Here is a 10,622-nt window from a genome sequence, read left to right on the forward strand (position 1 = left end):
GGAGGAGAGAGTCTAGCTCCCCCAAGGTCTCACAGTTAGTAAGGGAGCTGGTAAGACTTGAACCAGGCAGTTTGCCTCCAGAGCATCCAGGACATTGGTCTCTTCCTGAAGACCGCTTGAGTCAGGACCCAGAGGATTCTCTTCCTCCCAACCCCAATCGGGATTTCATAGAGTGAATCTGATTGGCCCTCCTTGGGTCACATGGCCTCCCTGCACCAATCCCTGGTGCTGAGGAAATGGCGTATTCTGATTGGTCAGGCTGGCGCATGGAGTCAGCCTCCTTTGAACTCTAATGAATGAGTTTCCCACCTGGAAGTGGGGTGTTTAGTTACCTTCGCTCTGCAGTCATCCAGCCACAGGGTTCCATCTTGCATCTCCCAATATGCTTCACAGTCTCTCTTACTTCTCTGGCTTTGCCTATGCCATTTCCTCTTCCTGGGAATCTCCCCCCCATTCCCCACCAAGGTGATACCAGCTTCTAAAGGTTCAGGTCTCTCATTCATTTCCCGCAGGAAATTCCTTGTAACGCGCCAGGCAGGATCAGAGGCAAGCTGGGGCGGGATGGGGCTGTCAGGCCCGCAGTTCTCCTGTGACCGTGCCATACCCGCTTTTTTTGGCTGTGCAGCGCAGCACGCGAGATCTTAGTTCCCCGAGTTCCCCGATCAGGGATGGAGCCCACAACCACTGCAGCCAGAGCACGAAGTCTTAACCACTGGACCACCAGGGAAGTCCCATGGCTGAGGCTTTCTGATCCATGAGTTTGAATGCAATGGAACCAAGCAAAGCAAGTCAAATTCCTTCCAGGGATTTGAAAATGTTAAGTGAAGAATCAGTGGCAGAAGATGCTCGGAGCTGCACCATCTACCATAGGTCCCTAGAGAAAAGGCTGGAGCACTCCTGCTGAGCAGGCCTGGAGCTGCACGGATCCTTTTGCCTTTTCTTCCAGCCCGTGAATTCACCCAACAGCTGTCCAGAAAAACCTCCTCTGGGACTCAGTTTAGCCAGAGTCAGTTTCTGTTGCTTAAGACTGGAAGAATTTTAGTAGACAAGTGCCCCTTGCTCTGGTCATACCTGTGCACCCCTGTCGTACACCCTCAGAGCTGAATTACTTTCTCACTAGACTGGTTTCCCTGCATACGGTGTTATTGTCCCCATTTTACAGATGAAGTAAGCTAAGCTTAGAGAGGTTAAATGCCTTGCTCAAATTTACACACTTAGTGATAGCACTGGGACATATGGGTACCTGGAATAATGGGAAAATAATGGTTTTATGGAAATACAGACCTGGGTTCAAATTACAACTCTGCCACTTACTGGCCATGTGACTTTTAGCCAGGAGAGGTATAAACTGAGCACTTCATAGGTATCAGGTACAGTGATTTGCATATATAATGTCATTTAACCCTTAAGATAACTTTGTTGGGTAGGCCTTATTTTCCCTCAGTTTACAGATGAGGAAACTGAGAATCAGAGCAGTCAATTGACTTGCCCAAGATCGTGTAAGAAAAAACATTCTGAAAGAATTTACTTCTAACTGTGAAGAGAGAGTGGGGAATGGAAAGAGTATGGGGAAGAAATTTTCACCTTTTTTTTTCAAACATTTTCCTCTCATGTTTGAGTTTTTACAACATGTGAATTTGGGGGTGGGTATAGATAAAAATGTCTGAATAATATGATTATCACTCTATGAAGGCTTTAAGGTCAGGTGAAGTCTGGGAAGGAAATACCCTGACATAGCCACAGTCAGAGTGTTGAGGGGAGTGTGGCAGCTGGCCTCCAAAATGTCTCCCAAAGATCTTCAACTCCTGGTACCCAAGACCACATGTAGATTCCTTTGACGTGACTCAGGACTAACTTGTGTGATCGATAGAATGTGGCAGAAGCGTGTGCTTTCTGAGGCGAAGGTCATAAAATGCATTCTGGGTTCTACCTTGAACTCTGAATCATTCCTTCTAGAGGAAGCCAGTCGCCATTTTGTAAGGACACTTCAGCAGCCCTGTGGAGAGGCCTGTGTGGAGAGGAACTGAGGCCTCCTGACAAAAGCCAGCTCCAACTTGCCAGCATTGGAAGTGGAACCTCCAATGCCAGTCAAGCCTTTAGAGGACTGCAACCTCATGAAAGTTTCTGAGTTAGAACCACCCAGCTGAGTCCTTCTTGAATTCCTGACCACAGAAACCATCGGAAATAATAAATATTTATTTTTATTTTATTTTATTTATTATTATTTATTTTATTATTTTTATTTATTATTATAATTTTTTATTATTTATTTTATTTTATTTATTTATTATTATTTATTTATTATTTTATTTATTTTTAAGTCACCAAGTTTTGGAATGATTTGTTATGCAGCAATAGATAACTAATAGGGGGGTGGGTGGAGTCGGGTAGAGATCATGGGTCGATTATTTCACTCTGTTTTTGAGACTTCCCATGATGTCATGTCACTTCAAAAAACAGTGGTAAGGGCTTCCCTGGTGGCACAGTGGTTAAGAACCCACCTGCCAATGCAGGGGACACGGGTTCGAGCCCTGGCCTGGGAAGATCCCACATGCTATGGAGCAACCAAGCCTGTGCACCACAACTACTGAGCCTTGTGCTCTAGAGCTCTCGTGCCACAACTACTGAGCCCACGTGCCATAACTACTGAAGCCCGTGCTCCACAACAAGAGAAGCCACTGCAATGAGAAGCCCTGCAACACACTGCAACGAAGAGTACCCCTGCTCACCGCAACCAGAGAAAGTCCGCACACAGCAGCGAAGACCCAACGCAGCCAAAAATAAAAATAAAAAATTTTTTTAAAAAGTGGTAAAAATCATTTAAAAGAAGAGGGAGGAACAGGCTATCTCTATACCTCTGTGTTTGTTCCAGTGCATCCCAAACTTTTTCTTTTTATGGAATTAGTAGAAAATATATTTGTTCATCCCACTGGGGGAAGTTGAGGGATTGAGGGAGATTTGGGCTATTTCCATGGAGCACAGAGAAAACATTACATTGTCTTAGTATTTACTTTTTTACTAAAATAATAAAAAATGATGCAATGTATTAGGAAAGACATTTGAATTTGTATTATACTTGTCTCTAAAATCTTTTAAAATATTTTAATAGGAAAGTTGAGTTTGCTTCAGAACATAACTTTTTATATCAGGTTTTATGCTCAAGATGGCTGTGTGCAGTTCTTGTTTTTCATGATGATTCTTTCGAATTCAAGAATTCTTCAAATTCTTGATAGTCACCATCAATGCAAAATTGCATTTGTACAGGTAGCTAGTGGCAAGTAACAGAAGATTATCACTTTTTTTCCTTGATGGATATTCTTATCCATTAATTGATAATCATTAATTTGCCATTAATCAGAATGTAGATAATTCTATCAGTTTAAATTGTTTTCAATGGTGAGATTATCTTTTAAATCCAATAGTTCTGCATCTTCTGTCATTAAGAACTGCAATGTTGGGCTTCCCTGGTGGAGCAGTGGTTGAGAGTCCGCCTGCCAATGCAGGGGACGCGGGTTCGTGCCCCGGTCCGGGAAGATCCCACATGCCGCGGAGTGGCTGGGCCCGTGAGCCATGGCCGCTGAGCCTGCGCGTCCGGAGCCTGTGCTCCGCAGCGGGCGGGAGAGGCCACAACAGTGAGAGGCCCGCGAACTGCAAAAAAAAAAAAAGTGCAATGTTGAGATTTCTTAGGATATTGTTAATGGGTTTTTACTTTGATCAAATTTTTTCACATCAATATTTCAAAACAATAGTGTAGGTTTTCCTCAAGCAGACCCAGATACTGCTTTTCTAGTCTTTTTTAAAAAATATTTATTTATTTTTATTTGGTTGTACCAGGTCTTAGTTGCAGCAGGCAGCCTCCTTAATTGTGGCTCACTGGCTCCTTAGTTACAGCACATGGGCTCCTTAGTTGTGGCATGTGAACTCTTAGTTGCGGCATGCATGTGGGATCTAGTTCCCTGACCAGGGATCGAACCCGGGTCCCCTGCATTGGGAGAGCGGAGCCTTAACCACTGAGCAACCAGGGAAATCCCTGCTTTTCTGGTCTTGATAATTCTTTAGAGTTCAGTTTTTAACAACTACACAACCCGAGTGAACAATTCTTTAAGTCCGAATTCTGTTCTACAATACTTTGTCAGAACATGCTGTAGCTTACTTGCATTTGACCTTTGCATTTTTCAGTATTAAACTCATCCAGCAGCTCAAAAATGTCAGCCAGTAGCTATCTTTCTACAAATCTGTAAAGCAAGAATCATTCACAAAATCATTTTTGAATTCTATTTTGCCCCTATTTCTTTCCTTTGGGCAGCCAACACATTACCATGAGATTAGGGAGGGGGATGTGCTGATCCCAGTTCTTTTGCACAATGCTGGAAACAGGGACTGTTGCCGTGAGGACTTTTTAGAATGACTTCTTGGCATCAGTGATGCGCAACTTGGTCTAGGGTCAGACATGCACACAGGAGAGCCTGTGGGCTACAAAACAGGTTATTCCTTCCTACCACTGTAGCCCCAGCTGACCTGGTCTTTGTCCTTGGTGGAGAACCAGACCTCTGCTGAAAGGCTGAAAACCTATCCCTCTGCCCCTCACCTCTCCATGCCCCCTACCAGTGGGAGGAGCTCCATGGGAGGTCACTGATTGGAGCCTTGGCTGCCTTCTGGGTCTTCGGGGAACTTCCGCATCGCACAGATCCTTCCCTCACTCCAAGCCTCAAGACGGGCTGCCCTGCGTCTGAGAAACGGCCTAATTGAATTCCTATAATTTTTTTCATTGTGTGCCTCATTCCCTCGATTACCAGAGAAAACCTGCTCAATGTAGATAATTTGGAGAAAAAAATTTTAAATATAAAGCAGCCAGGAAAAAAATAAAATATCACCTATACTTTGAGTCAACCACTGTCACCATTTTAACATATCGTTTTCTCTCTACCGAGTCTCTATTTCTTGACATAATTAGGAAAATATCATAAGTAATTATAATACACTGTTTAACAGCATATTGTAAACATTCCCCTTGCCATTAAAAACTTCATCAACATGGCTTTTAACTAACGCACAATGTATCATAATTTATTTAAATTGTTCGATATTTGGAGAGTTCACATTTTTTTCTGGTACATTAAGCAGGATGACGAATATCCTTGTAAATAAACTTTGTCCGTATTTCAGCTTATTTTTTTAGGGCAGAGTCCGGGAAATGTCATTGCTGCTTAGAAGAATGTGAAAATTTTTCCAACTCATGATCTATAATGCCAAAGAAACTTCCAGAAAGGTTGCAGGAGTTTCCTCCTTGCTACCCGTACATCTCCTGCATTGACTATGCATTGACATTACTATGTTTGAAAATGTTTCCTTAAATATTTGAAACAGGGCATCTCCTGGTTTTAACTGCATTTCTCTGATTATGACTGATGTGGAATCTTTTCCTCTGTTTACTTCCTATTGGTATTGTCTCCTTTGTGAATGTTCTATTCTTACATAAAAGGATTTTTTTTGAACGGGGTTAGTCAGGTGCTCCTTTGCTACGCTGCTCCAACAAACTCGGGCATAAACCCAACTGGGTCACCGGGGCTGACCCCAGACTACACCAGACATTCAGACCATTCTGAAAACAGTATCTGGTCTCGTGATTAATGAAAGATCTTGGGGATGAGTAACTTGAACCCTAGAAACAGGCATTTTCTTTTCATCTTAATCTTTAACATCCCGAGCCTATGACCAGCACTCATAATTATTTGATGAGATTAGAAATTGAGGGCTTCCCTGGTGGCGCAGTGGTTGAGAGTCCGCCTGCCGATGCAGGGGACACGGGTTCGTGCCCCAGTCTGGGAAGCTCCCACATGCCGTGGAGCGGCTGGGCCCGTGAGCCATGGCTGCTGAGCCTGCGCGTCCGGAGCCTGTGCTCCGCAACGGGAGAGGCCACAACAGTGAGAGGCCCGCGTACCGCACAAAAAAAAAAAAAAGAAATTGAGAAAAATGAGATGGGCTGAGGAGTTCTGAATTCTTATTGTCCAGAAGTCTGAAACTCCACTTGACTATCTCGTGAGAGAGGCTGTCTCTCGCCTCCCCTTCCCCCATGTCACCGTTTCCCCACAAACTAAAACAAGTCCAGTTGTTTCCATCTCATGTTTGCTTGGACAAGGACTGTCAAGAAGAACCCTGGACAGGTCACTGAAGAAGCCCACGTACCAGCCAGTAATTTATAATGTGCTGGTCAAGTCTGAACCTCCTCTTGGAGCAGCTTCTACCAGCTTGTCTGCATTGTTTATTGAAAATTGTAGGTTCATGGTCTGCGCCTGGTTTACCAGGTTACACAGCCTGATTTGGGCTGTGACCAGTGGGATAGAAAAGACCCCTCAGCAAACTTGTACTTGGCCTCCCTGAGATCGAGATAGCTCACATCCATCCAATGGCTTGTGATGCAGGGATGAATGACACCCTGGGGGCTGCGAGGACCCTGGGAGGTGCACCTGGGTGCCCTGGCCCTTCCTGATGTTCGCCTGTATTTTCTTTCTCCTGCTGTATTGTATCCTCCGTCTTTTTTCTGGCTGCTCCGCATGGCATGTGGGATCCTAGCTCCCCAACCAGGGATTGAACCGGAACCCCCTACACTGGAAGAGCAGAGTCTTAACCACTGGACCATCAGGGAAGCCCCTGTCCTTGGTCTTATGAAAGCCTTAAATAAGTGTGCTTTGTGGAGTCTTATTAGTTCTTCCAATTATAAAACCCTGTGTAACTGCTGGAGTCACGAAAGTCAAAGAGCAAAGGACCTACTCCTGAAAGAGAAGCAACAGCTAAATGCCATTTGCGATTCTGAACCCGATCCTCTTGCTTTATAGGACATTGTGGGGAGGACTAGGGAAACTTGAATGAGGTCTGAGGGTGAAATGGTAGTCATATAGCAACACTAACTTTCTGACTGTGGTGGTTACAGTGCGGTCACACAGGAGAATATCCTTGGAGGAAATACACATGAATATATTTGAAAGGGACGTCAACGTCTTTCAGAAAAGAAGTTCTTTGTCCAGCAGGAGCACTTCTGTAAGTGCTTCTGGGCCCCACGTCTTGCTTCTCTGCAGGACATGCTGGCACAGACCCAGGAACCTAGAGGGAGGAGAAGTGGAAAAATAGAAAGTGGCAGTGGGTTCTCTCCTAGCAGGGCCCAGCATCTGCTCCCAAACCACTTACTGAGAAACTCCTACCATCCCTCCCAGCCATCCCCAGCTGTGTGAGTCAGTGGAGATGGAACAAAAGAGAAGAGACTTCTAGAAAAGGTGACAGTAATTCTTGTTGGCCCTAGGCAGGCCGGGGGGCGTCAAGGAAGAATGCAGGTCTGATTTCACCACTCCAGCTCCTCCCAGGTGGACATGAGAGGCAAGGCCCCCAATATGATTCTGAACAAACTCAGGTGAAACATCTCATGGCCCTTAACACCGCAGGGGAGGCAGTGTGATGTGGGCTTCCTTTGGTCTGGAGTTGTTAAGCTTGAGAGTAGATAATCTGACCTTGGAGGAACCAGTTCTGCTTCACTGGTCTCCTGACCCCACCTGGACATCATGGTCACTGCATGGACTGTCTTCTCGCCCACGCTTGTCCTCCACTGGTCACTCCCTTCTGGTTGGTTCCTCTTGTCTCAGCTTCCCTGACACGGCTCCTTCACCTCTCTCCTCCCCACTCTGTCTGGTGTTGCTCTGTCTTCTTCCCCCTTCTTTCTTCTCTCAAGTGTAGATGCCCCTGCCTTCCTTACCTTCACGAGTTCATTTGTTCTTTAATTTGCTCCTGCACGCTGCCATGTAAACGTTCTACTATGTTCTGGGCACACAGCACTATCGGGGCTTCCAGTCCGGTGTGGAGACCAGCATTTGGGGAAGGAAATCCATCATTGAAGAAACTTTGTCACGTCACTGAAAATACAATAAAGTTATCCATAATGTTTCCCTGCCTTGACGTCTCCTGAATGAACACTGACTCCCTTCCTTTTAAAGCCTCCCAAGGGACTTCCCTGGTTAAAATTCAGAGGGTCTGGGTTTGATCCCTGGTCAGGGAACTACATCCTGCATGCATGCCGTAACTAAGAGTTTGCATGCCACAGCTGAGGAGCCCGCGTGCCGCAACTAAGCCCTGGCGCAACCAAATAAATAAATTTTTTTTTTTAAAAAAGGAATATACCTCTTTTTTTTTTTTTTTTTGGTACGCGGGCCTCTCACTGTTGTGGCCTCTCCCATTGCCGAGCACAGGCTCCGGACGCTCAGGCTCAGCGGCCATGGCTCACGGGCCTAGCCACTCCACGGCATGTGGGATCTTCCCAGACCAGGGCACGAACCCGTGTCCCCTGCATCGGCAGGCGGACTCTCAACCACTGCGCCACCTGGGAAGCCCCCCTCAGGGGCTCTTTTGGTCAGCTGTGGCTCATCTGCACAGTGGGATGCAGCCCAGACACAGGGAGGACAGGAGAGCTTTTTCTGAAGGAATACGCAGAGGTCACGAATGAGGTTAAAAGCCAGATACAAAACCATGCATGGGTGTGTCAGCATTTGTATAGAAAAGGGGGATGGAGCACATGTACATGTTCACCTAGATTGTATAAAATCATAAAAAATCTCTGTAAGATACATGGAAACCAGGCTGCCCTGTAGAAATTACTGGAGTGTGGGGCAGAGGGGAGAACGCTTCCTTGCATACCCGCTTGTACCTTCAGGAATTTTGAACCTTGTGAATGTATTGTATGTATTATCTATTTTAAAATACACTAACTTTAATAAAGAAAAGTTAATGAAGAGGCGCGGGAGGCTGGGACCTGCGGCGCCCACCAGCACCCCGGTCATGTAGACGGACTGAGCCAGGTCTCAGAGGGCGCGGGCCTCACACACCAGATCCCACCGCGGGGAAGGGAGGGACGCTCTAGCCTCGGCCTCAGGCAGCAGCCCCCCGCCCCCCCCCCGCCCCCTCCCCCACCCCGACCTCCATCACCATGGTGGACGGAAAACACTGTGGTCCTAGACTGAGTCGTCCTTGCGGCCCTTGGTGGCCGCCCTGTGGACGGAGGTGTTGGGGCCCAGGAGGGCCCACTGAGGCTGCATGAAGTGCCAGCATGGCTCGGGGGGCCCCAAGCAGGTCCAGGGGTACGGTGGCCCTCAGCCGGGCCCCTGAGCCATTGACAGTGGCCGCAGTGTGGTTGGCGGGCCTTTGGCAGTAGTGGCGGGGCACGGCGGCCGTGAAGTTCAGTTGTGGCCGGCCAGCAGGCTGCAGGGCAGCAGCAGGGCCGTGCAGACCAGCTGGAAGCCACCCACGCCACCCAGGGCATCCAGCGGGTCTGTGAAGGCCATGGCCACGGGCCAGACCTGAGGCCCAGCCTCGGAGCCTTATGTGAAGGGGCTGGGACGGGGCCCTGAGAGGTGGAGGAACAGGCCAGGGTTAGGACCTCAGATGCCCGCGTCCCACAACTCAGAGGGGTCGGGTTACACCTCACAGGAGGCCTCGGGTGTCCCCAGGTCTGCAGGCCTCCCCCTCCTGCCAGGCCCTTTCTCCTCATTTCTCCCAGCCTCTCACCTCCGAGTTAAAAAAGCGAGGGGTCCTAGAGGGCCGCCTCATATCCCACTGCCCAGATCTCCAGGCTCAGCCCCCTGCCCATGGTCCTCGCAGGGGGGACCCCAGCAGTAAATGTGGCACCATCGTCACCTTCCCCTTTTCTCTGGAGGCCACTCTGAGGCATCTTCAAGAGCCCAATTCCAGGGGACTTCCCTGGCAGTCTAGAGGTTGAGACTCTGCACCTCCAATGCAGGGGACGCGGGTTCGATCCTTGGTCGGGGAACTAGGATCCCACAAGCCGAGTGATGCGGCCAAAAAAAAAAAAAAAGACGTGCAATTCCAGCCTCAGCACATGGGACCCAGTCCTGTCCCTGGGCTCCCTTGACGCCGGAGCCTTAAATGCTTGGAGGTCACGTAAGGGGGTGCCAGTGATTACAGCTGCTTGCCCCTCCCCCACTTCCCTGGAAGTCAGAGGCTGCATAGGAGACACTTGGAAAAAAGTCCTTGAAAAATGCCCAAATAGGGCAACCAAGAGGAAGCCCTACTCTCCCTGCCCCCATCCCAGGTACTCTCAGGCTGGGGGTGTGGGAGGGGGCAGGGTCTCTGCTCATCCAGACCCGCAGTGTTCCAACCTCTCATGAAAGGAAACCCAATACAGAGCTAAGCGGGTGGGGCCTGGTGCACCAGGCTCCCCGCCCCTCCACCTGGCCCCTCTCACAAACCAGCCCAGGATTCCGGGAAGTGATGGACCACTCCTCTTACTGAGGAGGAGGCTGAGGCCCAGCAGGACTTGCCCAGGGACTCCCAAAGGCAAAAGGCAGATTCCAGGCCCTGTGCCCGACAGTCTGCCACTCAGGGCTCCACATGGGGCTCCTGGTGGCCGAGGGCAGCCCCCACCCCCCAGCTGGGCTCCTTCAGTCTTTGCTCTGCAGACGCTGCCCTGGTTTGCGGCTCACCCCTCCCCACGCTGTCCCAGCCCCTCCTCTACCCCCACGTCAACCTACTCTTTGTCTTCTCTCTGGTAAGAAGAGCTGGGATCCCGGGGCGGGGGTGTGTGGGGGTGGGTGGGGTGGTGGGGGGTGGTGGTGGTGGTGTTG

The sequence above is a fragment of the Lagenorhynchus albirostris genome, chromosome 9 (genome assembly GCF_949774975.1).
Source record: "Lagenorhynchus albirostris chromosome 9, mLagAlb1.1, whole genome shotgun sequence".
Classification (NCBI taxonomy): Eukaryota; Metazoa; Chordata; class Mammalia; order Artiodactyla; family Delphinidae; genus Lagenorhynchus; species Lagenorhynchus albirostris.